Source organism: Magnolia sinica, chromosome 5 (genome assembly GCF_029962835.1).
Source record: "Magnolia sinica isolate HGM2019 chromosome 5, MsV1, whole genome shotgun sequence".
Classification (NCBI taxonomy): Eukaryota; Viridiplantae; Streptophyta; class Magnoliopsida; order Magnoliales; family Magnoliaceae; genus Magnolia; species Magnolia sinica.
In genome coordinates, this window is record NC_080577.1 from 32,376,466 (window position 1) to 32,401,383 (window position 24,918).

The window sequence follows — 24,918 nt, forward strand, 5'->3', positions numbered from 1 at the left end:
AAATCTTTGGGCTGAAGCCGTAAATACTGCGTGCTATATTATCAACCGAGTGTATACATGTAAATCTAATAATAAAACTACTTACGAACTTTGGTTTGATAAGAAGCCTACTGTCAAATACTTTTGAGTTTTTGGCAGCAAGTGCTATATTTTGCGTGACCGAGAAAATCTGAGAAAGTTTGACACAAAAAGTGATGATGGGATCTTTTTTGGATATTCTTTAAACAGTCGTGCATATCGTGTTCTGAACAACAGGACTGGTGTGATTCAAGAGTCCATTAATGTGGTCATTAATGATCACTTGAATACACCTGCCCTTAGTTTAGATAATGATGAAGTACTTTTGATTGACAAACCAGATACTTCGTTAAGTCAAAATAATTCTAAATTAAGGACTGATAAAGATCATCCAATCACTCAAATTCTTAGAAACCCTTTCACTAGTGTGTGCACTCATAGACAATTAGAAGACATATGTAACTACGTATGTTTTACATCCCAGATTGAACCAGTAAACGTAAAAGAAGCTATTTCTGATGAAAACTGGATAGTAGCTATGCAGGAAGAACTTAATCAGTTTGTTTGAAATGATGTCTGGTACCTTGTTCCTAGACCTATAGATAAACATATTATTGGAACAAAGTGGATTTTCAAAAATAAGTCTGATGAACTTGGTAATATTATTCGAAACAAGGCAAGACTGGTTGTACAAGGGTACACTTAAATAGAAGGGATCGATTAGATGAAACATTTGCCCCAGTTGCTCGCCTTGAATCAATTAGACTTTTTATATCCATTGCATACTTTAGAAAGTTTAAAATTTATCAAATGGATGTAAAGAGTGCCTTTTTGAATGACGATTTACATGAAGAAGTATATGTTGAACAACCTACAGGGTTTGAAGACCCTAAGTATATTAATCATGTATACCATCTTAAAAAAGCTCTATATGGTCTAAAACAAGCTCCCATGACATGGTATGAAAAATTGACTAAGTTTTTACTGAGTCATAATTTTCAAATGGGTAGTGTCGATAAGACGCTCTTTGTTAAGAAACATAACAATGATATTTTAATGGTTTAGATCTATGTTAATGGATCAACATGTACTAACATGACTGTTGAGTTTGCAGATTTAATGAAATATAAGTTCAAAATGAGCATGGTTGGGGAATTAAATTATTTCCTAGGGTTACAAGTAAAATAACAACCTGATGGTATTTTTATTTCTCAAACCAAGTATGCCTTGAACTTAATTAAAAAGTTCAGATTTGAGAATGGTAAGAATTTTGATACTCCTATGAGTACAATTCTAAGACTCTCAAAGGACTCTACAGGTAAAGATGTGGATCCTAAATTGTATAGAAGTATGATTGGTAGTTTACTTTATTTAACTTCTAGTAGACCTGATATTGCTATAAGTGTTGGTATTTGCGTTAGATATCAGTCTAACCCTAAAGAGTCACATCTAACTGCGGTTAAGCAGATTATTCGATATGTCACAAGTTCTGTAAATTTGGGTCTTTGGTATCCATATGATACTAGTGTTCTGTTGGCTGGGTACACTGATGCTGATTGGGCTAGGAATATCGATGATAAGAAATTAACCAGCGGTGGTTGTTTTTATATTGGAAATTATTTAGTTTCTTGGTTTAGTAAGAAGCAAAGTTTCGTATTGCTCTCAACTGCTGAGGCTGAATACATTGCAGCTGGAAATGCATGTACTTAGCTTGTTTGGATGAAATGTATATTAAGCGATTACAGAATAGCACAAGATTCTATGGTCTTATATTGTGATAATTCCAGTGCTATAAATATTTTTAAAAATCTAATCCAACATTCACGTACCAAGCACATTGACATTAGGTATCATTACATTCGTAAATTAGTGAAAGAAAAGTTAATGTTCGTGGAATACATTCCGACCGAGACTCAACTTGCTGACATCTTCACTAAACCGTTCGACAAAAATAGGTTTAGTAAATTGAAATTTGATCTTGGTATGTGCAATTCAAATTGAATATTCTGCATACTTATATCATAGTGTATTTATATTTGATAATTTAATGGTTTAAAATTTAAATTTTTATGAGAATTGCATTTTTCAGTCGGTACTCGACCAGTCGTGTATGTACACGACTGATCTTGGTACGACCAGTCAAGCACATCCACGACCCATCGTGGAACTCAGTGATGCTTTTAAAATTGGGAAAATTTTTCATCTTCTTCATTTCCACTTCACTCTCCAACGAGCCAACGCCCAAGTCGAACCCACCTTCATTGTTCTTCAAGGTTAATGGTTCTTTTGCATTTTTCTTATAGATTCTTGTTAATAGTACTTCATTTTCACTCTTGGAGTAATCTATTTGATCTTTCATTGAAAGTTTGGAGTTTTCTATTGTAAAATCTATCTATCAAAACCCCACTTCAAATCTTTTGAATTTATTTATTTCCTTGAATCTTGTATTGCAAATGGATGTTAGAGAGAAAACTCCCCGTGGTCCATCATCCTCTAGATCAACTCCTATCACTCGGCGCTATCTTCGATCACCCAAAGATGATCCTTCATCTGTGCGGGATTTGTGTATGTGCAATGTCATCCTTGAGAGTCCAGTTGATCTTAACCATATTGCTCATTTTGGTATCCTGTCTCTACTCCAATCTATAGGTTGGGATAACATTCTACATTGGGGTGGGCCTGCATACCAATCTATTGCTCAATCCATGTTTGCATGCATTTCTAACTTTTCAAGTGAGAATTTAATGTTTAAAATTGATACTAGAGAAGGTCCATTTGATGTTGATTGTCATCTGATTGCTGACCTCATGGAAATACCTATTAATTATGAGGGTATTCTCATTCATACTTTAGCTGAAAAACCCTCAGAATTAGAAAAGCATATGCTCACTAGAGATTTGTGTAATATGTAAGTGTAATGGACTCATAAAGGGAATGCGCTCCCCTCAAAGTATTTGTTACCCAGATGCAGGGTTCTTCACAGAATCTTTATTTCAAATATGTATCCGCATTCTGGCAACAAAACCGAACTAACTGCTTTTATGGTTCGTGTTTTGCATTCTGTCATCACTGGTGTTAACATCTGTCTGCCTTCTTTAATTTGTCATTCCTTCATTCAGTTTCGTCTCCATCCAGGTTATAGTGATATTTCTTTTGCCTATCTTATGACTATTTTAGCCACTCACATGCTCGTGGCTATGCCTGTTGGAGAGGCCCCTATCCATCATGTTATTTTTAACAATTCAAATATTAACAAGATGAAATTGGGATTAGCTCTTGGCCAAGTGGATGTTGGTGGTGGTGGTGGTGTTGAAGCAAGGAATGAAGAAGAAGTTGGCAATCTTCTTCCTGACGATGTTAATATGGATCATATTTTTGATGAAATTGAATCAGACTCTGGAAATGATCCGAACTATCAGCCTTCTGGCTTTGATGAGAGGTTGCGTTCTCTTGAGGAACAGGTGGCTGAAATACATGTAACCCAAGCATCTCAGTATGCTTATATGCACAAGTATATGCGGTGCATTACCAAGGGTTTGTACAAAATTGATCCATCTATTCCTACTCCTTCTTTAGGATTTGACTAAAAGTTTCTATCTGTTGGTCTATAATAACTTTAATACTATTTTGCTCTCTCTCAGTTTGTAAGACTGATTTTACTTGTCTTTGGATTTGATTTGTTTATGATTTATGGTATATGCACCTTACTTCACATCTTGCTGACTTTACTCTCCTAATTCTTCTTCTTGTCCATTTGTTCTTCCTTTGTCATTTTGTGACAAAAAGGGGGAGAAGGCTTTTGGAAGCTTGGAGAAGTTTTGGTTTGATTGCTTATGGATATGAAAGTGATATTGGTTTGATTGCTTATGGATATGAAAGTGATATAAATATGAGTAGCATTATATGAAATTGATATCTATGTGTGCAGCTACTCAGGGGGAGTAAGTATAGATGAATGTTGTGTGCTAGTTTATGACAATTGGTGCATGATTCATTAACCAGGTTGTAACTGGTTCTCTTATTTAACCGGTGCATGATTCATTATTGTGCATGTTGTGCTTCTGTTATTTTATTGGATTATTGGAGTGTGTTTTGTCATAAATTTGACAAAGGGGGAGATTGTAAGTGTTATGGTCTCATGCTCCTTTGGTTGTCAAATTTTGTTGTGTCAAAACCTCTATTTATGTCTTGTGTTTGTATATTGATATAATATATATATATATATATATATATATATATATATATATGTTCAAGACACGACATCATAATGCTTCAAGTCAAGTATAGTGATTGACTTCAAGAAATGCAAGGTCATGTATTTTTTCCTCTTCTGTAAGCATTAATGTTCAGAGCTACATCGATAAGAAGAGTGTTTGTTCAAGACTCAAGTGTATTTCAAGACTCAAGTGCAACTCAAGATGAAGTTTAATTTCAAACTATAGAAGATCTCAAGATCAAGCTACATTAAGTAGAGATCTCAAGCTTCATAAGGTTCAAAAGTCAACCTTCATATGAAAGAATAAAGTTTCAATGCTCATACTTCATGTTCCAGGTATGAATGACCTTAGATTGACCTTAGGGTAGGTCATTTTGTATACATAATTCAAACTGAATCTTTTTATATAAATTTGGTTTGTTTTAAGACTAGTCCTGAACCTTGTTTAATTAGTCCTAGCACTGGTTCGACTAGTCCAAGAAATTTCAGGACCAATCCTAAGTTATTGCAATTTTTTAGAATTTTTTTATTATTCTACGACCAGTCCTGGAGACTGTTCGACTAGTCATAGGAATGGTCACGACTCGTCCTTCGACCAGTCCTAGATATACGACTCGAACTATAGCAACCAATCTTGGTTTCCTACGACCAGTCCTAGGGCAGATACGACTGGTCGTAGGTGGTCTAAGACCAGTCGTAAAAATCCTAAGACTAGTCGTAGAACGGTTTTTTAAGATCGCGCTCAAAATTTCAAATGTCATTGGTTTTATGACCAGTCGAAGGGTTCCCAAGACTAGTCGTAGATGAGATTTTTGCATCTATAAATTGAACACAAATTTCAGAGATTAACAACTCAATTCAAGAAAATTCAAGGCTCCACTCTGAGATAAGTTTGTGTTCATTTTAAGCTACATTGTGCATATTTAATATTCTCTTTTGTTAGCTTTTCTTATTTAATTTTGTTCCTATATTCCAATCTTATTTGAAAAGAGGAATTGCTGTATTCTATCTTCTTGGAATCAAAATCAAATATAGCTATGCTCAATTTGGTTTAATTTAAAATCAATAAGAACCTAGAACCATTTTAAAGTGAGTATTGGACATTAAACTTCTATATTCGAACTTCTACTCCGATTGGTTCTACGAGGCTTACAGAAGGAGAAATCCAGGTATTTTACGTTTGTGTAAGTTTTCTATTCTTTTTGGTTTTCTTTTGAGATTCGCTAGAAAAATCTCATTGTGTTGGTTATCTGAGGAGAGCTAGAAAACTCAAAAAGTGAGTTTTTAGATTGTGTAAGCCCAAGTTAAAAAGACACAATTGTGAAGGTTTTAGGTGAACCTATGAAACCTATTTTGATAGTGAACGTTGATATCCCCTGTGTGAGGATATTAGGAGTGGAGTAGCTGTGTGGCTATTGTTGAACAATTGGTGTACACACAAGAGAACTACTATAATTCTTTGTCTTGTGGTTTGAATGTTCATTTAATTTCTATATCTTTTATCATTCAAATTTGTGGGATATATGTGTGGATGTGAATGTTATAATATTTACATTTCAAGCATTGTGGGAATGTTGTAATAGTTTAGAATTTATTTTTTGCTATTTCCTTTATTTCCTTTCAATTTGAGTTTTTGATATTCAATTTGTTCTAGTAAGGTTGTCCTACTATAAACCCTTGGTTTTTATGATGCAAGGTTGTCCTTAGAACAACATTGGTATCAATCTCTTTATTTGAGTTTGTTTTACATTTCCATATTGTGATTTGTTTAAAGTGCTATCATTCCTTTATTTAAATTCCACTGTTAAAATTTTTATTTGGCATAGTCCTTTTGTAACGACCTTGGAATTTTTGTGCTAATCTTTCCTTAAGTAGTTGTTTTTGGGGTAATTAGCGCTCTACTTGATTGCTTGTGAAATTCGCATCAATCACTTTAAATTGTATCTGCATGGCTCTAAACGTGCAGATTAGTGAGCGCTATGTTACTCTGAAATCTGGGATCCATCGCTAAATCCAGTTGTTCTGGGGATTTTTTGGAAGATCTGGATCGGACCTAGACCGCGCGTCGAAAGTCCGATGGCGATGATCTTAGGCTGTTGCGGTCACTGAGTTGGGCTTGGTCTTCACCTCAAAAATCAAGTCGATCTGATGTTCTGGGTCGATTTGATTGAGTTCGGAGTGAAGAGTGTGAGAACGGTTGGAATTTAATAAGCTTTTTATGAAATCTGAGTCGTGTCGCTTGCGACGATTTTAAGCTATCTCAATCCGTTGGATTTCGACCCAATTTCACCCTTCGATCAGGATGGTTGGCCAGGCATATCCTAGTGCTTGTGGACTGATCGAGTTTCGTGACCGTTGAATTGAGTGTGGTCCGCCACGGCCGATCTGAAGAGCCGGTCGGTACGTTACACTGACCTAGATCCATGGTCGGTGAGCTTAAGTCCGACCTTTCGTGGTTATAGGCCCACCGAAGTGCTTCGTTGGATCGAGAAAGGCGTACTTTGGTTATTACCTAAGTATACCTTGACCACTGGGGTTATTTCCATCATTTTAAGGCCTATATATAGTCCTTAAACCCTAGCTCTCATTTCCATACGAATTTTCTCTAACCCTAGCTTGGAGAGAGAGTGGAAAAGAGAGAGTTAGTGAGAGAGATTGGTTGGTGAATCATCTTGATTCTTCCTTGTTCTTCTTCACCTTTGAATCTTCACTTTGAATCGTTCCTCTGACGATTCTGAGTTCCTTTGGGGTAAGTTAACCTAACCCTAACCTGTGTTAGAGCTTAGATTAGACTTGGTGTTGTTGTATCTCATTTCTATCCTTATTTTAGGGTATTCTTGCGCCGTTGACGAAGACAACTCGTCTAAATCAGTTCGGCGGTTCTTTCTTTGCTTAAGGTGCGGACTTTAAGTGTATAGGTTATGGTTTTCAAGGCTTTCAATCCCAGTTAGTGATTTATTCTTGTTATGGATGAGATTTCACATGTCAAATGTTATGTTTGCATTGCTTTCCTGATATGCATGTGCTATATTGAGATTTGTGTATTCTATGTGTATTTATAAAGTACCGTATACGTATAAAATACGCACTTGTGCTTGCCATGATTATTGGTCATGTATGTATGCTAGATGCATGTATGACAACTCCTGGGTAAAGGGAATTGTCTAAGTGCATGTATTCCAACATACGTCATGTATGTTATTCCTTGTATGCTAAGTGTTTGTAGAAATGCATGAATGACCTAAGTGTAACTGATTACACTAAATGCAGGCGTTGAGAAGTGGTTCTCAATACTTCTATGGATGCGCATGATTTCCCTTATGCATTTACATTCCAAGTTATTTAAATTCAAGCATTCCTATGCTTACATTTATGTTAAGTTGATATTCTTCAGATGTGTATGCACCATGATTTGAGTGGTTGTTCCATTACTGTTTTACATTCCATATGAATCTCTGTCGTAGTGTAGGATGTTTGGGACTATGCCTTAGTCCAGGAAATCGGTAATTGACCCTTTTGTCGTGGTTGAGATTGCTTTCGCCACATGAGACGCATTAGACGAACCCGAGTCGTATTAGAGTTGGCGGCAGTGGTTTGGCCACGCGGAGTGTTTGCGCACTCTATGTCGTTCAATTCAACGTGCGCTCGTGCTAGTCGAGTTCGTCAACTAACCCGATTGTCCAGTGTATGTTAACCATGTATGGACGCTACTGCTTGAATCTAGGGTACCGAACTTACCAGTGAAATCCTAATAACCATGGTACCTGATCCGCTAAGACTCATGAGCCTGACATGGTGGTATGGGACACCGTGGTCGAGCTGTCGGCCTACGCTGGGGTGACGAGCCTCCCGTAGTGACCAGGTGAGCAACTAAACTCGTGAGCCGATTATGGTGGTATGGGACACTATATTCGTCTTTGATTGCTTATGGATATGAAAGTGATATTGGTTTGATTGCTTATGGATATGAAAGTGATATAAATATGAGTAGCATTATATGAAATTGATATCTATGTGTGCAGCTACTCAGGGGGAGTAAGTATAGATGAATGTTGTGTGCTAGTTTATGACAATTGGTGCATGATTCATTAACCAGGTTGTAACTGGTTCTCTTATTTAACCGGTGCATGATTCATTATTGTGCATGTTGTGCTTTTGTTATTTTATTGGATTATTGGAGTGTGTTTTGTCATAAATTTGACAAAGGGGGAGATTGTAAGTGTTATGGTCTCATGCTCCTTTAGTTGTCCAATTTTGTTGTGCCAAAATCGTTATCTGTGTCTTGTGTTTGTATGTTGATATATATATATATATATATATATATATATATATATATATATATATATGTTCAAGACACGACATCACAATGCTTCAAGTCAAGTATAGTGATTGACTTCAAGAAATGCAAGGTCATGTATTTTTTCCTCTTCTGTAAGCATTAATGTTCAGAGCTACATCGATAAGAAGAGTGTTTGTTCAAGACTCAAGTGTATTTCAAGACTCAAGTGCAACTCAAGATGAAGTTTAATTTCAAACTATAGAAGATCTCAAGATCAAGCTACATTAAGTAGAGATCTCAAGCTTCATAAGGTTCAAAAGTCAACCTTCATATGAAAGAATAAAGTTTCAATGCTCATACTTCATGTTCCAGGTATGAATGACCTTAGATTGACCTTAGGGTAGGTCATTTTGTATACATAATTCAAACTGAATCTTTTTATATAAATTTGGTTTGTTTTAAGACTAGTCCTGAACCTTGTTTAATTAGTCCTAGCACTGGTTCGACTAGTCCAAGAAATTTCAGGACCAATCCTAAGTTATTGCAATTTTTTAGAATTTTTTGATTATTCTACGACCAGTCCTGGAGACTGTTCGACTAGTCATAGGAATGGTCACGACTCGTCCTTCGACCAGTCCTAGATATACGACTCGAACTATAGCAACCAATCTTGGTTTCCTACGACCAGTCCTAGGGCAGATACGACTGGTCGTAGGTGGTCTAAGACCAGTCGTAAAAATCCTAAGACTAGTCGTAGAACGGTTTTTTAAGATCGCGCTCAAAATTTCAAATGTCATTGGTTTTATGACCAGTCGAAGGGTTCCCAAGACTAGTCGTAGATGAGATTTTTGCATCTATAAATTGAACACAAATTTCAGAGATTAACAACTTAATTCAAGAAAATTCAAGGCTCCACTCTGAGATAAGTTTGTGTTCATTTTAAGCTACATTGTGCATATTTAATATTCTCTTTTGTTAGCTTTTCTTATTTAATTTTGTTCCTATATTCCAATCTTATTTGAAAAGAGGAATTGCTGTATTCTATCTTCTTGGAATCAAAATCAAATATAGCTACGCTCAATTTGGTTTAATTTAAAATCAATAAGAACCTAGAACCATTTTAAAGTGAGTATTGGATATTAAACTTCTATATTCGAACTTCTACTCCGATTGGTTCTACCGGGCTGCTACAGAAGGAGAAATCCAGGTATTTTACGTTTGTGTAAGTTTTCTATTCTTTTTGGTTTTCTTTTGAGATTCGCTAGAAAAATCTCATTGTGTTGGTTATCTGAGGAGAGCTAGAAAACTCAAAAAGTGAGTTTTTAGATTGTGTAAGCCCAAGTTAAAAAGACACAATTGTGAAGGTTTTAGGTGAACCTATGAAACCTATTTTGATAGTGAACGTTGATATCCCCTGTGTGAGGATATTAGGAGTGGAGTAGCTGTGTGGCTATTGTTGAACAATTGGTGTACACACAAGAGAACTACTATAATTCTTTGTCTTGTGGTTTGAATGTTCATTTAATTTCTATATCTTTTATCATTCAAATTTGTGGGATATATGTGTGGATGTGAATGTTATAATATTTACATTTCAAGCATTGTGGGAATGTTGTAATAGTTTAGAATTTATTTTTTGCTATTTCCTTTATTTCCTTTCAATTTGAGTTTTTGATATTCAATTTGTTCTAGTAAGGTTGTCCTACTATAAACCCTTGGTTTTTATGATGCAAGGTTGTCCTTAGAACAACATTGGTATCAATCTCTTTATTTGAGTTTGTTTTACATTTCCATATTGTGATTTGTTTAAAGTGCTATCATTCCTTTATTTAAATTCCACTGTTAAAATTTTTATTTGGCATAGTCCTTTTCACTCCCCCGCCCTCTAGGACATATAGCCAGGCCATTTCAGGGGCTAATTATAGTCTCTCAACGTAATTTTCTTGTAATTCCTTGTGATCATAGGAGTAAAATGTGGTTGAATGGTTGGGATTGAATAACGTAACATGGCTTCATCTCATCGATTGGATGAGGTAGTAAAAGTGTGATTTTTGGTAAGGGGATGGGCATCGGAGTAACTTCACCTCAACTGCACACTTAAGGTTCGAAAAAGGGGCAACCCACATGTGTGAGGGATGTTACCCAAAAGAGGGGGAGTGCCACCTAGCCGGCGGTAACCTGGCTACTGCTAGTCCCTACTTGTACTCCCTTCTTTGATAGGTAGTATCCTCCCATCATGTGGATGCTCTGTTGTGAGGGTTGGTGCTTTGAGGTTTCAATCATTTCTCTGATTGGGCATGGGTTTGGGCTTGGTTTTGGACTTAACTAGGGGAGTTGATTAGGTTGTTGGGTTAGGTAAGCTGACTGGGTGAGTTGACTCAGTAAGTTGATCGGGTAAGTTGGATCGTCGAGTTGACTCAAGGCTCTAGGGTTTTGGGTTCTTTTGGTTTAGGGTTATGCTAACCGTGTTGAGTGGGTTGATTAGGTTGATTGGGTTGGATGGGATGAGTTGGGTTGGATGGGCTGAGTTTAGGTTTTAGGACTAGGGTTCCTAGGGTTTAGGTTTATGGGGTTAGGGTTTAGGATTATGGTTCAGTTGTCCATCCATCCATTCAAACTCTATCAGCTTGTTAGCCTGAGGTAGGGTGTCTATAATTGTATGCTCGAGCAACCCTGGCCTTATTTAATATAATGAAATTTAAGGCCTTTATCGTATTTCATCTAAGCCCTTCAGTTTGACCAACATAGCTTCTATTGTAAGACCCATACCCTGATTAAGCAATCGTACACTTCAATTTCAGTACTAGCATGTTCTGGGTGGACAAGATCGACTAGTTTTGATCACAACCCTATTTTAGTATCGTAACACCTCGAGACTTGTACCTTAGAGACCACATGGGCACTACAATTCCAACACTGCGTGGCATGCCCCATTACGACCCCTAGATTAGAAGTTGCAATTTTGACACAATTATAGGTATGCCGCGCAGTACATGCGTGGCGCAGGCCCCACTTGTACAAATCTTGATGTCGTCCAATCAATCAATCAACTAACCCATCACCTCTCTCTACCCATTAGTTAAAGAAGCCAATACCCTTGCACGTGCTACCCATACCCTTGCCCATGATAAGCCACTCCCCTCTCCTTCTCCCTCTCACCTTTCTTCCCCTCCACCTTTATCTAATTCTCTCTCCATCCTAAAAGTTCTACCACCAATCCCCAAACCTCTCTCATTTCTACCACCCTTCCTAACAAGAGAGAGTGAGAAGAAAGGAGATTAGAGTGATTAGGGAGAGATCAAGAGAGAGAGAGAGAGGGAGAAAGGGATAGAGATATAGAGAGATTAGAGAGATGGTTTAAAAAAGAGAGAGAGAGAGAGCTTGTGAGAAAATTAGGGAGAGATCAAGAGGTTTAGAGGAAGAGAGAAAAGAAAATAGAAATTAGAGGAGAATAGGAGTGGAGAGAATCTTGGTGGATCGTCCGATCGCTGATCCAAACCGATCCAACTGTCCATCTTTGCCGTGAGTGCATGGGAGAATGAAACCCACTTTTTCTTTATGTTATCCCATTTTAGTGGGCCTACAAGGGTGGGACCCACCTTGAGCATGTATGGAGTGTATGGTGGACCCCATATTGGTGGGGGCCACCTCGATCACTGAAATCTTCCTTTCTTCCTCTCCTTTACTTAAAATTATGGCATTGAGGGGCCCACAAGTGGGCCACACTATTAGAGAGCATGCCCTGCACACTATCACAACATGGACCACCTTACATGGCCCACCACAACATTTATTTATTTATTTTACATACTGATTTGGTTCACACAAATCTGGATGGTGGAAAAACAAAAATTTTGGTTGATACAAAGCTCCTGGCCCCACCATGAGTTGGCTAATCTGACAGACGGTGTGGATTTTTCTAGGTGGGCCCACCACCACTAAAACAAAGCAAAAGAGAGAGGTAGGCAGCTACTACTGTCGTTGGTTGCAAACAGCGTCTAGAGACGCTACTTCCCAGTAGCCAGTGCTGCATGGAATTTGAGAGGGCCACTGAGTGGGCCCACTCGTGGATCCCATCATGATGTATATATCTAATCCATGTTGTCCATCTGATTCCCCATATCATTTTAGGCATTGAGAGAAAAATGAAAGTCGATCCACACATAAAGTGGACCACACCGTGAGGAACGGTGGGCTAGGAAGCCCAGTGTCAAGGACGCCACGTAAATGGGACAAGGGCGCTCATGGGACCCACCTTGATGTATTTATTTGATCCACACCGTCCATATGTTTCCCCGATCATTTTGGCATTGAGCCCAAAAATGAATCTGATCCGCATATTAGGTGGACCACACCAAGTGAAACAGTGAGGTTGGAACTAGAGGTGTACACGAACCGAGCTAACTCGGTTAGCTCACTTGACTCGACTCGAAAAAGCTCGATTCGACTCGGTTCAAAACTAAGTTCGAGCTAAGTCGAGCTGATTTTTTAAGCTTGAAAATGAGTTCGAGCCGAGTTAGAGCTGGCCCCAACTTGACTCGACTTAGATCGAACAAGTTCGGTGACTTGGTTACTTTGATATTGATGTTGCTCACCAAGTGTTTGATGAAATGACTTAAAAAAGTGTGGCTGGTGGTAAGGAAGGTATGTATATGAAACCAATACCCTTTTTTTCTTAATTTTTATGTTTCTTAGAAGGTGTTTGATAAAATACTTGTAAAACCATTGCTACTGTCTCAAATACAGTGAGATTTTGAAGGTGCAGTCCAAGTGTTTGTGAAAATGTTGCAATGGCGAACTTGGCTCGATCGAACTTAGCTCAAATTGGCCCGAGCTGCTGACCAAACCGAGCCGAGCTGGCCAGTTAGGCTCGAGGACCGAGTCGACCTGAGTTCAAGATAAGGTCGGCTAGTGGCTGAGCCGAGTCGAGCTGAGGCCAACTTAACTTGGTTCGACTCGATGTACACCCCTAGTTGGAACCCCACCCCACGTCAACATCCCTAAATGAGACATGGGGAGTGGTGTTCCCACTCATGGGACCCACCATGATGTATTTGGTTGATCCACACCATCCATCTGTTTCTCCGGATCATTTTAGGCCATGGGTCGAAAAACGAGGAAGATTCGAATCTCAAGTGGACCGTAATGCAGGAGTGAATGCCCGTTATTGAAACATTCTAGGGCCCACCGTGATGTCTATTTTCATCAAAACTAGCCCAAGTTAAGGCTCATTGGACATCTCTCGAGTTGGCCAATCCGATGGACGGATTAGATCTTTCAAATGAATCTCACCTGGGTGGAAAAAACACTATAGATAATATATATATATATATATATATATATATATATATGTATGGGTTGTCTGGGCACTGTGCCCAACACTTAGAGAGGGCGGATGCCCTTTTTGGGGAAATGGATTGGCTACTCCCCTTGCCACCAGCCAATGGCTGGTGGTCGGTGCTCTGTGGGCCCATCATGATGTATGTGTTTCATCCATGCTGTCCATCTATTTGTCTAGATCATCTTATAGTATGAGACCAAAAATGAAGTATATTTAAATCTCAAGTGGACCACATTACTGGAAACAGTGTTGAATGAACGTAGACCATTAAAATCTTTTTGGGGGCCATAGAAGTTTTGGATAAGCTGATCTTTTTTTCCCCTTCATCTGGGTCTGTATGACCTAATCAACAGATTGGATGTCGAATAAACAGTACAGTGGGCCTTAAGAGGCTTTTAATGGTGAATATTCAATCATTATTATTTTCCTATGGTGTGGTCCACTTGAGATTTATATCCCTCTAATTTTTGGGATAAAGCCCTCAAATGATATGTAAAAATGTATAAACGGAATGGATGAAACACATACATCATGGGGCCCATAGAGCACCGACCACCAGCCATCGGGCTGGTGGCAGGGGGAGTCGCCAATCTGTTTCCCTTCTTCAGCGTGGAGTGGGGGCCACTCATGGGACCCAACATGGTGTATATGTTTCATCCACCCCGTTCTTCTATTTTGGCAGCTTATTTTAGGCCGGTGCCTAGAAATCAGGTAGATCTAAATCTCAGGTGGACTGCACTGAGGAGAACAATTGGGCTAGGGGTGCTGCCCCCTTTTATAGCAGCTACAGTCCACTCATGGGACACACCTTGATGAGTGTGGCTCATTCCCGCTATCCATCCTTTTCTCTAGAACATGTTGAGCCATGGGCCAAAAAATCAGGCCAATCTGTACCTCGGGTGGGCTGCATCACAAGGAACTTATGGGGTTGGAAACCCCCTAAAATTTTGAATACCCTAGATTTGGAATCCTTGGATTTAGGATTCCTGGATTTGGGAATACCCTATATTTGGAATCCCTTGGATTTGGAATTCCTAGATTTGGAATCCCTTAGAAATGTTTGGCACCCTGAATTCAGGATCCTTATAACCCCAAGGTAACTATGCAAAATATATTTATTAGGGTTTGAATTTAATTATTATATCAACTTTAATGTCTCTAATTAGTGTACCTATGTAATAGACTATGGTTGTAATAAACCCGTAGAAATATACACTTTGCCCAGACATGATGAAATCCCAAGTCTTAGATGGGCCATCAGTACCGGATCATATCCGAATGACTAACCAATGATTTGTAACCATCGATTTACATCTGCAATGTTCAGACGGTGTAGATCATCCTATTAAAAGTAATTATAGTGATGCAGTTAATGATTTGATTATCTTAGTATATCATCAGTGGACCATAGTGGGCCATGTGCCTAATATATTAGTAGCTTAGGCACATGTTCTCATGTAGGTGTCTATTCGGGCCATCTCAAGAAGGTCCCACCTTGGCGTATGTATTTTTTATCCATGCCTTACATCTAGTTGTTAGACTTTCTTTTGTACAGGTTGTTTGAGGAGCCAATGTTACTCTAACGTGGGCCATGCATAGACTTTTGCATTGTTAGTGGGGTCTGCCCATTCGGGCCCCCCTCTGTATATATACAAAACCAATTAAGGTCGATTATCACATGATATGTTAGATAACATGCTAGTATGCCTAGCCTGATAGGACACATCGGTAACATGCTTAGTGTAATGGATACCATACCCATTCAAATGCCTATATACAACATCTGTATGCCTATTGTGGATGATGATCGATCATAGCATACGCCTTTTAGCTTGAGATACTTAGGGGACCCCATACAAGATAGGGTCACCCCATATGATCACGCAATATATGCAGGTTTGGTGCATGACTTGGATAGTGTGATTCATGCATTTAACATTCTTTATGTCACGATTGGCTCCATACCCTAGCGACATTAGGGTTATGGCCACCACAAACATACTATGGCTAACAGGATTGTATACTGGAAATATGTTCTAATACTTGGGCGCTATGGATGTCCTTGGGTGAAAGTCCCTAAACCCTGTGGTACCAATAGGATACTCCAACGTCGAGATCGAGTAGATAACATGAGCGGCTGAGTGTTAAATACTAGTAGGCCATTTCTCCCATTATGTCAAAGTCAGCTGGAAAGGGGTGTGGCCTTATCCGCTAGGGTATAGGGGGCTATAAGCTAGGTTGAGACTGATCGGCTCATGAAATGGGTCCACTAACGAGGCAGACGGTGAGGTCTTTTTCACTCACTTGGCTATGTGCACAATGGGCAGCATCTAGTGTCAGAGTGTAATAGACCCTGGTGATGTTTCCAGTTACAAATTGTACTGATAAGTGGACTGGTTGAGGATTGGCATGTTTGCGTTGCATCTCTAGCATATGACACTCAACTAAGTACGCCTTTCATTCCATAGCTTTGGTATGACTAACAACATTCATGGACTTGGCATCTTATCTCTCCATCACTTTTCACGTACTCTGATATCTAAATTATTATCATATGTATTACGCATGCACTCTACTGAACATCATAGGAGGCTTATGCACATTTGTTTACACTGTAAGTGATTTTCTGGCATTTCAGCAGCACTGAGCCCGGTGCATGAGCCTAATCTTTTAAGTTCTTGATCATATTTGGTATTTTTCTTTTCCGCAGTGTACTCAAAGATTATATAGTGGATATATGATAATAATGTTTTTGTGACTTTGGTATCTTGAAAATCCTCCTTATAAGAATCTAACATATGTGAGCTGGGAACCACTACCAAAAAAAGGGCAAAGGATAAAGACCATGTTAGTTTTTTGTTGTGGATATAAACCGTAGCTATACTTATTATAGTTTTAATCTATAGTTAAAAAGGTGCCACACCATTAATAATTAATGGTGGTATAAGGGGCTCTGCAGGGCCTAAAAAAATATATGAATTCTATCTAAGCCGTCCATATATTTTGAAATATTATTATAGGTCATGAGACCAAAAATAAGATATATCGAAGGGTAAAGTAGACCACACGGTAGGAAAAATAGAGATTAAATCACATGTGCTTCCTATGGTTTGGTTCACTTGGGTCTTCAATCTACTTTATTTTTAAAATTATATACTAAAATCAATGGGTGGAATGGATAAACAAAATACATCATGGTGGCCCCACAGGACCCCTTACAGGACCGTCCATGGGTCCCTCTTATCGTTCGATGCCCAAAAATGGGCGTGCGCTGAAACTAGAGCCGCGCCCAAAAACCCTTCATCTCTCTCTCTCTCTCTCTCTCTCTCTCTCTCTCTCTCCGTTCCATGACCCCATCTCTCATCTTCCTCCCTCTCTCTCTGTTCCCCAATCCTCTCTCTCTCTCTGCTCCAACTTTCTCAATCTCCTCCCTCTCTCTCCAACGCATCTCCGCCGTTTCTTCTATCTCCTTCACATCATCGTTTTGCTTGGACCTCCATTGCAGCAACTGTGAAACACCGAAGGAATTCGAGGCTCCTCTCCATAGGTTTGATATCTTCTTCTCTTAGTCTCTTTTTCTCTCTTTCAAATTTCATGCATGCTAACTGTTTGATGAAGTGGCTCAAGGTCCTTTTCATATTTCTCTCTTTTTCTCTCCATATGTCTGCATCTCTTACTCATATGTATTGAAATAGACAGATGAATTTTGTTGATTTCCTATCAGGTTTGCATCTCTTTTTCTCTCTTTCAGATTCCATGCGTGCTATGTTGGGTTTTTCCCAATTTGGGGGTGGATAGGATGTGTTCTGTTTGAATCAGTGGTGCGCTAAGAATAGGTTAGACCTATTCTTATCTGGCTTGAGGTTTGTGGTGTAAAAGGCAGTGAGCTGCATGAAAAAGAAGCAGATTGGTTCCACTTAAAAAGTGAGATCAATCCCAATCAATGGGTACATCCAAACAGGCCATTAGACTTGTTAGGACATCAGAGTGTTCCTTTTTTTTTATTGTTAACAACTTAAATTGATTAGGATTAAAACAATGGACTATGGGTCCTGGAGGAATGCCATATTGAATAGAAATATGTTTTTAAATGAAAAACATAATTCATCCATGACCTCTAAAATTTCAGAACTGCTGTGAGACTTAAGATTTTCACAGCATTATGAGAGACTAAGATTTTTTTTTTTTTTTTTTAATTTTTGAAAGGTTAAGATATCCTACTATACAATTGAGATATTATGCCAAGCTTATGCAAATTGTAATCTATAGCACAGTTTGTCATGTAGAAGTAATGGGAGAGATCAAAGGAGCTGAAACAAAATAGCCAGAACAACTTACTAGGATCCACCGAAATAGTCGATATTAGGGGACCATAAACTCCTCTGCTTAGGATGCTTGTTTTCCCTTTCCCAGCCCAATATAAATGAATCTCTAAAGTGTGACTGGTCACATTTGCCACAAATGTTTTTACAACTGCCTTTCCAGGCCCTCCAGCAACATCCTCAATATTGAAATCCTTCAGTATTAGTTTTCCCTACATACAACAAATTCCATCATCATCATTACCGTCACCATCTTAACCTTTACCCCAAAAATTTGGGGTTGGCTTTCAGCTGAGATATTATATTGATTGGCTGCCCAACAGACATCAACCAGCCATGGCAGAGGGTCACATGACACCATTTGCATGCCAGCATAGTCCCACACTCCCACCCAATATTGACCCCTAGCCCAACTGTTACATGCACACTATAGAAAGCACCAAACAAAGTAGGGTCATGGTGTTCACAACAAAATGTCTTTTGTTAGATGGGGTTTTATATTGGATGTATGGGAGAGTGCCAAACTCTATGTCAACACATGAAGTGATAGCTGCTTGCAAACCACTATGCACAAAGCACCCACATACATGAAGGTTCATGCTCAATTAGTTGTATGCACAACCTATCAGGGAAACCACCAATGCATGTTTATCAACCACTGCACACATGACAAATAATTGATGCACAACACTGCACCTTAGAATAACTATTGGCCATTAGCTGAAAAGGGAAATTTGCAATCAATCGAGGTCTATGGCATGCAATGCCAAGCAAGTTTACTAGGCAAACAACCCCCAATTTCTGATCTTGATTGAGAATTGTATCATTATGATTATTGTGCCATCCTTAGACGGGTTTAAATCTACTATTGCTGCTGTTGTTGTTGTTTTCTTAAGGTCCAGATTGTCACAGGTGTGGAGGCTAATTCATGAACCTAGATTGGAAGACTCCAACAACCTTGGTGGTCCATGCACCAACAAAATTTAAACAATAAAAATAAAAGTCTTATCAGTTGAAAATTCCCAACCTTCAGGAAAAGGTTGGATTTGGAATAATCATGTGTATTTGAGAAAGAATAAAAAATTCCATTAACATTTTTACTCATTGCATACTTTGTAAATGATTGATCCAACTTCCTATCCTTTTGGCCATCAAAATGGATTGCTAAGGTGACAAGGCTACATATAGTGATAGTAAATGGAAGGAATATGATTCAGGAAGTTTGGAACTCAGTAAAATAACAAAAGCAATCATATCCTTTTGATTATGGATTTTTACCTGGGTATGGCAATAGCTAAGTTTTAGGGAATGACTAGTGCACTTGAAGTGCCAGACACAGGTAGAACAACCATTTTGTTGTTTTTTGGAAACACCATGCACTGCTGCTATATGCTCACTATCACCACAATAACCGGAAACTTACCTGTTGTGAAGTGCATTTTTTAGTTCTCAAGTAGGACTATGGAGGCTAATCTAATTCTCACCATAAACATGGTTGCTTGTGAATCAAGCAGCTAAGTATATTTACTATTTATGTTAAACTAATTTTCAATAACAGAGCCATAACTAGAGATTATTCCATGACTCATTCCGCCCTCCACGAAGCTACAAGTAAATTTATTTTTTCTTAATTTAGCCAAAAATTTTCAGTGGCTGATTTTAGATGCTATAATTCTGACTGAAATAAAAAAAAATGCTTATTTTTCATAATGAATTGGACAGGAAAGAAAATCACATTTAACTATGACGCTTAGGTTAATGGGTTTTCAGAGCCCGTTTTGAAGATATCAACCAAAACTGGCCTAATTTGGTGACTTTTTAATGTAGAAGCATTTTCAGATCGGCCTTGAGTGGGGTCGTCTGTGGGATGTGAGGGCACACTCGGGGTGGGTGGGGCCTATGGGGGAGGTCTTATGTTCGAGACTCCTCACTGGGGGTGATTTATGCAGGGGCATTTTCACACCAGGCTCAAGTGGGGTAGCCCGTGGGATGCGGGGACACACTCGAGGTGGGCGGCCCATGTGATTTGGGGCCCACGGGGGAGGTCTCATATTCGAGACTCCTCACCAGGGGTTAATTAATGTGCATTTCACACCGGGCTTGAGTGAGGTAGCTCGTGGGATGCGGGGACACACTCGGGGTGGGCGGCCGAGGTCCTAACCCATGAGATGTGAGGCCTGAGATATGAGATAAAGGGATTAATTCGCCATACTCTAACAGTTCAAGCTTTTAGAGTAAGTAGTTAATTGTCCTATATCAAATTGGTATCAGAGCGGGAGGTCTCGTGTTTGAGACTCCTCACTGGAGGTGATTAATGTAGGGGCATTTTCACATCGGGCTCGAGTGGGGTCGCCTATGGGATACAAGGGCACACTCAGGGTGGGTGGGGCCCATAGGGGAGGTCTCGTGTTCGAGACTCCTCTCCGAGGGTGATTAATGGGCATTTCATATCGGGCTCGAGTGAGGTAACCTATGGGATACGAGGACATACTTGGAGTGGGCAGCCCGTGTGAGGCGGTACCCATGTGATTTGGGGTCCACGAGGGAGGTTCGGGCGAGGTCCTAAATCATGAGATGTGGGGCTTGGGCTATGAGATAAAAGGATTAATTCGCCATGCTCTAACAGTTCGAGTTTTTAGAACAAGTGGTTAATTGTCCTGCATCACTTTTCCTTATTATTGTTTCTTTTGCTAATTTCATTCCTTGAAGGGGGGATTTAAAAGGCGAAGTTGGATTCTCGGGGGCCTGTTTTGATATGCTTTGATAAGTTTTTAATTTAATTAATTAATTTATTTATTTATTTATTTTTTTTTTTTTTGGGGGCAAGAAAAAGCTCGCTACTTGTCAGAAGTTAATTTAGTAATATCCTCTCCAAAAATTGCTTAATTATAGGTCCTATCTCTCCATATGTCACATTAGTTATGTATGAAAAGATCATCAACTATTCACTCAAGATCATCAACTATCTACCCTGTTTCAATCTAGAAAAGGAAAAGTAGTATTTGGTCTAGCTGGATGTATCTAACTAATAAATTGGACCTTACTAATAAATTGGAATTTTTTATTTAGTAAATGCTTTCTTGATGTACATGCACTGTAGTTCCATTAAATTCTCAACCCTGATCATTCCGATGATTATAATGCAGGAAATGGTTTATTTATGTTTAAAGTGGCTAGGAGATGTATTGGTGTGAATTTTTTTGGGCTGGAAATAAATAAGAAGGTAAATATTTCTTTTTTCTTTTTAATTGGTGAAAGCGACTTCCTTGCTTTAACAAATTTTGATCTGGTGCAGCTTGTGAAACGATGTCTAGATTTTGTTCAACAATAGCGCTTGAAGAATGTGTGAGTGCTTTTTTTTAAAAGCATGGTTAATCTGGATCTTTTTACTAGATGTAACATAGACTTCTCTATTACTTCTCTGCGTTTCCTTTCTAGTCCGGTACATTGTACTTTCATAAAAGATGCATGTTGAGACTGAACTCTAATCTAGCCTAATGATAAAAAAGATTGCTGGATTGGTAAGCATTTTCTGGCATTGGGATTCTTGAAGTAATAGTTGATTTGCTTTGACTGAGGTGGCCTTCTGGAAAATCTCTCTCTGAGCTTTGACTAAGGTGACCTTCTAGAAAATCTCTCTCTAAGCTTTGACTGAGGTGACCTTCTCTAACTCCACTCAAAATCCACCAACATCTTTAACATGTACTTCTCGTTAGTGTATACATGTTCATTTCTTTAATACTAATGCAAGTTACGCAAGGGCTGTTGATCTTCTATTCATCTAAAAACTCATTATCTCTAGTGTATTGGAATCCTTGCCATAATAAATGATGCTCACATAATTGTAATTTCAGCATTAATTCTGTCATTTGTTATAGAAGAATCATGTGAACTCTAGTCAAAGCTCATATGTATTAAAAAAATTTGAGTAACATGGTATATTATCATTATTTAGTTTATTTGAGTAAATTAAGCTTAAAAATAAGATCCTTGGGCAGTTTTGAGGTTATTTTAGCATGTTGTCCTTGTTGATAGATATCAACTTACTGGTGGGCCGCATATCTGGTTGTAGGACCAAATTGATTGTTGGACAAGGGATCTCACAGTGGAAGAAAATCTCCACTGAAGAAAATCTTCTTCTTCTTTCCTTACTTTCTTTCATGATTGTAACCTTGTCACTGTTCTACTGTGGAGTAGGGTGCTATTAATGCAGCTTTTGTGGAGGCCATCAAGCCCCATGTTCAAGCACTCTGGAGCAATCCTTATGGGAAGAAAGTCCTTTCAAGCAAGAGCTTGAAGAAGTAATTTATGCTGTTGCAGGAAGTTCTGCAAGTGGGTAATCACTTTTCTATATGATTATTTAGGTGTTCACCATTTTCTTGGCAAGTGAATATAAAAGATCCATAACATATTGAATTTTTGCAGCCATCTGAAAAGTTCAATCCAAATTTTTACAGCCCCTCTTATTTCTATGATAGTTTCCAATAACACATGGTGAATGATTTGTTTGACATGGTGATTTAAGTGATTTATTTCCAATGAATTGTATTTCAATTATGAATTATTGTACTTGGTTGCCATGGTGATTTAAGTGATTTGTTTGACATGATGATCAGGCTTCAAGGGAATCCTATATGTACTAATGCAAATGAAGTCAACATAATCAAGTTCTGTGGGTCTTAGAATGGAAATGGAGTGACACCTGGAGGCTCAACAAACGCCACACCCATTTGTCCCACTCTAGCATGCCGTGCAGATTTCAATTTTGAATGTTTCAGAATCTTGTCTTTTTTTTTTTTAATGAAATAAAAGTCTCTCGTGGTGCTTATGAAGAACCTACAGGTAATGTGTCAAATTTTGAAAAACCTTTCAGGCATGGTCCAAGCCTTGGATGTTGAACTTTTAAAAGAAAGTCATTGTGTGACATTTGAATGACATGGGTGATTTAGAAACTCTCAGCCATGAGCCATATGTATGCTTTTTCCTAACTTTTCAAACTAACAATTTGCTTCCCAAATTTTGCCATATATGGGTTTTATTGGTTTGAATTGCAATTTGGTTTGGACCCATGTGTGTAGGAGTCCTCTTTGCTGGTAGAAAATGATGAAAAGAACTCAGTTGGTAATTTCAAGAGCCCCATGGATGCTAATAAAAAGCGTAAAAGGCGAAGTATTGCCAGATTGGCAAAGGTAACTTCTTTCGTTTCTTGTCTTTATAATAAATTTGCAGTGGTTCTGTTTTGTTTTTGGAATTAAGTGTTGGCTGTTACGTACAATAGCTGTCAGTGTTGGAGAACCTTGGGTAACAACATTTAATCAATCACATCTTTATGTGTTGGTTGGAGATGTCTTTCTTGTCCACCTTTTATTCTTGGACGAAATTTTGTTACTAGTTAAATATTAATGCTCCCAATTCTTGGACCTTGTTACCACTTCAATCATGTTAGAGTCAAAACCGGTTTGCTTCTACCTCTTGAACTGACCATTGTTGTTGCCATTGAGAGCTCTATTTGGAACACTATATCAAAAGATTGAGATTTCTGAATTATTATTTTCCTAATTTATCATATCGTTTTTTTGTGATTTTCTTCTTGATGTGAATTTCCCCTCCAACTTCCATTCCCCCTAAAAAATCCCTTTAAAACTTCTCTTTTCTTCCTTTTTCTTCTCTTCTCCTCTCCTCTTATTCTTCTTCATCTCTTGATAGGGTTTTCTCCTCTATTTCCTTTTAGTATATGAGTAGGAAAAAACACCTACGATTTCTCAACTGCGAGTTTCAGTGCTGATTTTGGACAACCATAAATTTAATTTTATCCAATCTTCAAACTCAGACCTTTCCTGCTGAAGAGTGGGCAACATACCCCACTTCTTGTCAATATGATAGCTAGCTTCTATACCCTTTGTACTAAGAGTATGGAAATTGTCTAGTTATGGATGCCTTCTTTCATGCGTGTTTGACGTATTGTTGAATTGAATTACACTTACTAGCCCGCCATAGTGATAATACTTTCTTCCATGTGTGTTTTAATGCACTCTTCAATTGAATTACAATTAGTGGCCTGCCATTGTGATAATAATTGATTCCTTGCTTCCTGCATTAGCATTCATAGCAAAGGTTTCAACTCCAAATTTCAACTAAGCTTTCTAGTTGGACATGAAATGAAAGCAACCACAATTTGGGGCTACTTCATCCTTATGAATGCTAGGAAACATCTCTAACTTTTTAGTCATTTCCATTTGATCAAATGAGACGGTTGCAATTTAGTTTTTTGGTATATCCAAAGGCAGCCTTAGCATTTTGATTGAGGAACTAGGCTCAAATTCCAATTATGTTACTTTCAAGTTGGACTTGAAAGGAATGCAGTTGCAATACAGAGGCTACTTTCTTTTATGAATTGTAAGGTAACTGCAATTTGATAGTGTCCTCTCTACTAGAGTAATTGTGTGAATCCAATCATTAGTGCATTCATATGCAGCCTTAAGGATGAATGAAGATGAATGAGGATGAACAAGAAACATACCTCAAAATCTTGTCTAGTAGGATATGCAATGCCTAATATGTATTGGATTTTTTGGTTGCAATGAAAATGTATGGATATCAATACACTGGAAAGTTCATGATGTTACAAATGATATATCATGTGTATGCATATATTCTGATACATGCTAATATGTATTGTTTTAGGAACTGGCTGATGATGTTCTTGTACCAAGATTTTAAAACGTGTGAAAAATGAGACTTT

General features: G+C 38.3%; 1 long non-coding RNA gene across 1 annotated transcript; it reads left to right on the forward strand.

Annotated features, from left to right (window-relative positions):
• Nucleotides 1–17,262: 17,262 nt before the first annotated feature.
• LOC131245907 (uncharacterized) lies at nt 17,263–23,681 on the forward strand. The gene is made up of 6 exons (XR_009171033.1): nt 17,263–17,401; nt 21,323–21,399; nt 21,472–21,754; nt 21,794–22,508; nt 22,793–23,148; nt 23,255–23,681. It is a non-coding gene; the product is annotated as an uncharacterized LOC131245907 (long non-coding RNA).
• The last annotated feature ends 1,237 nt before the right edge of the window (nt 23,682–24,918 follow it).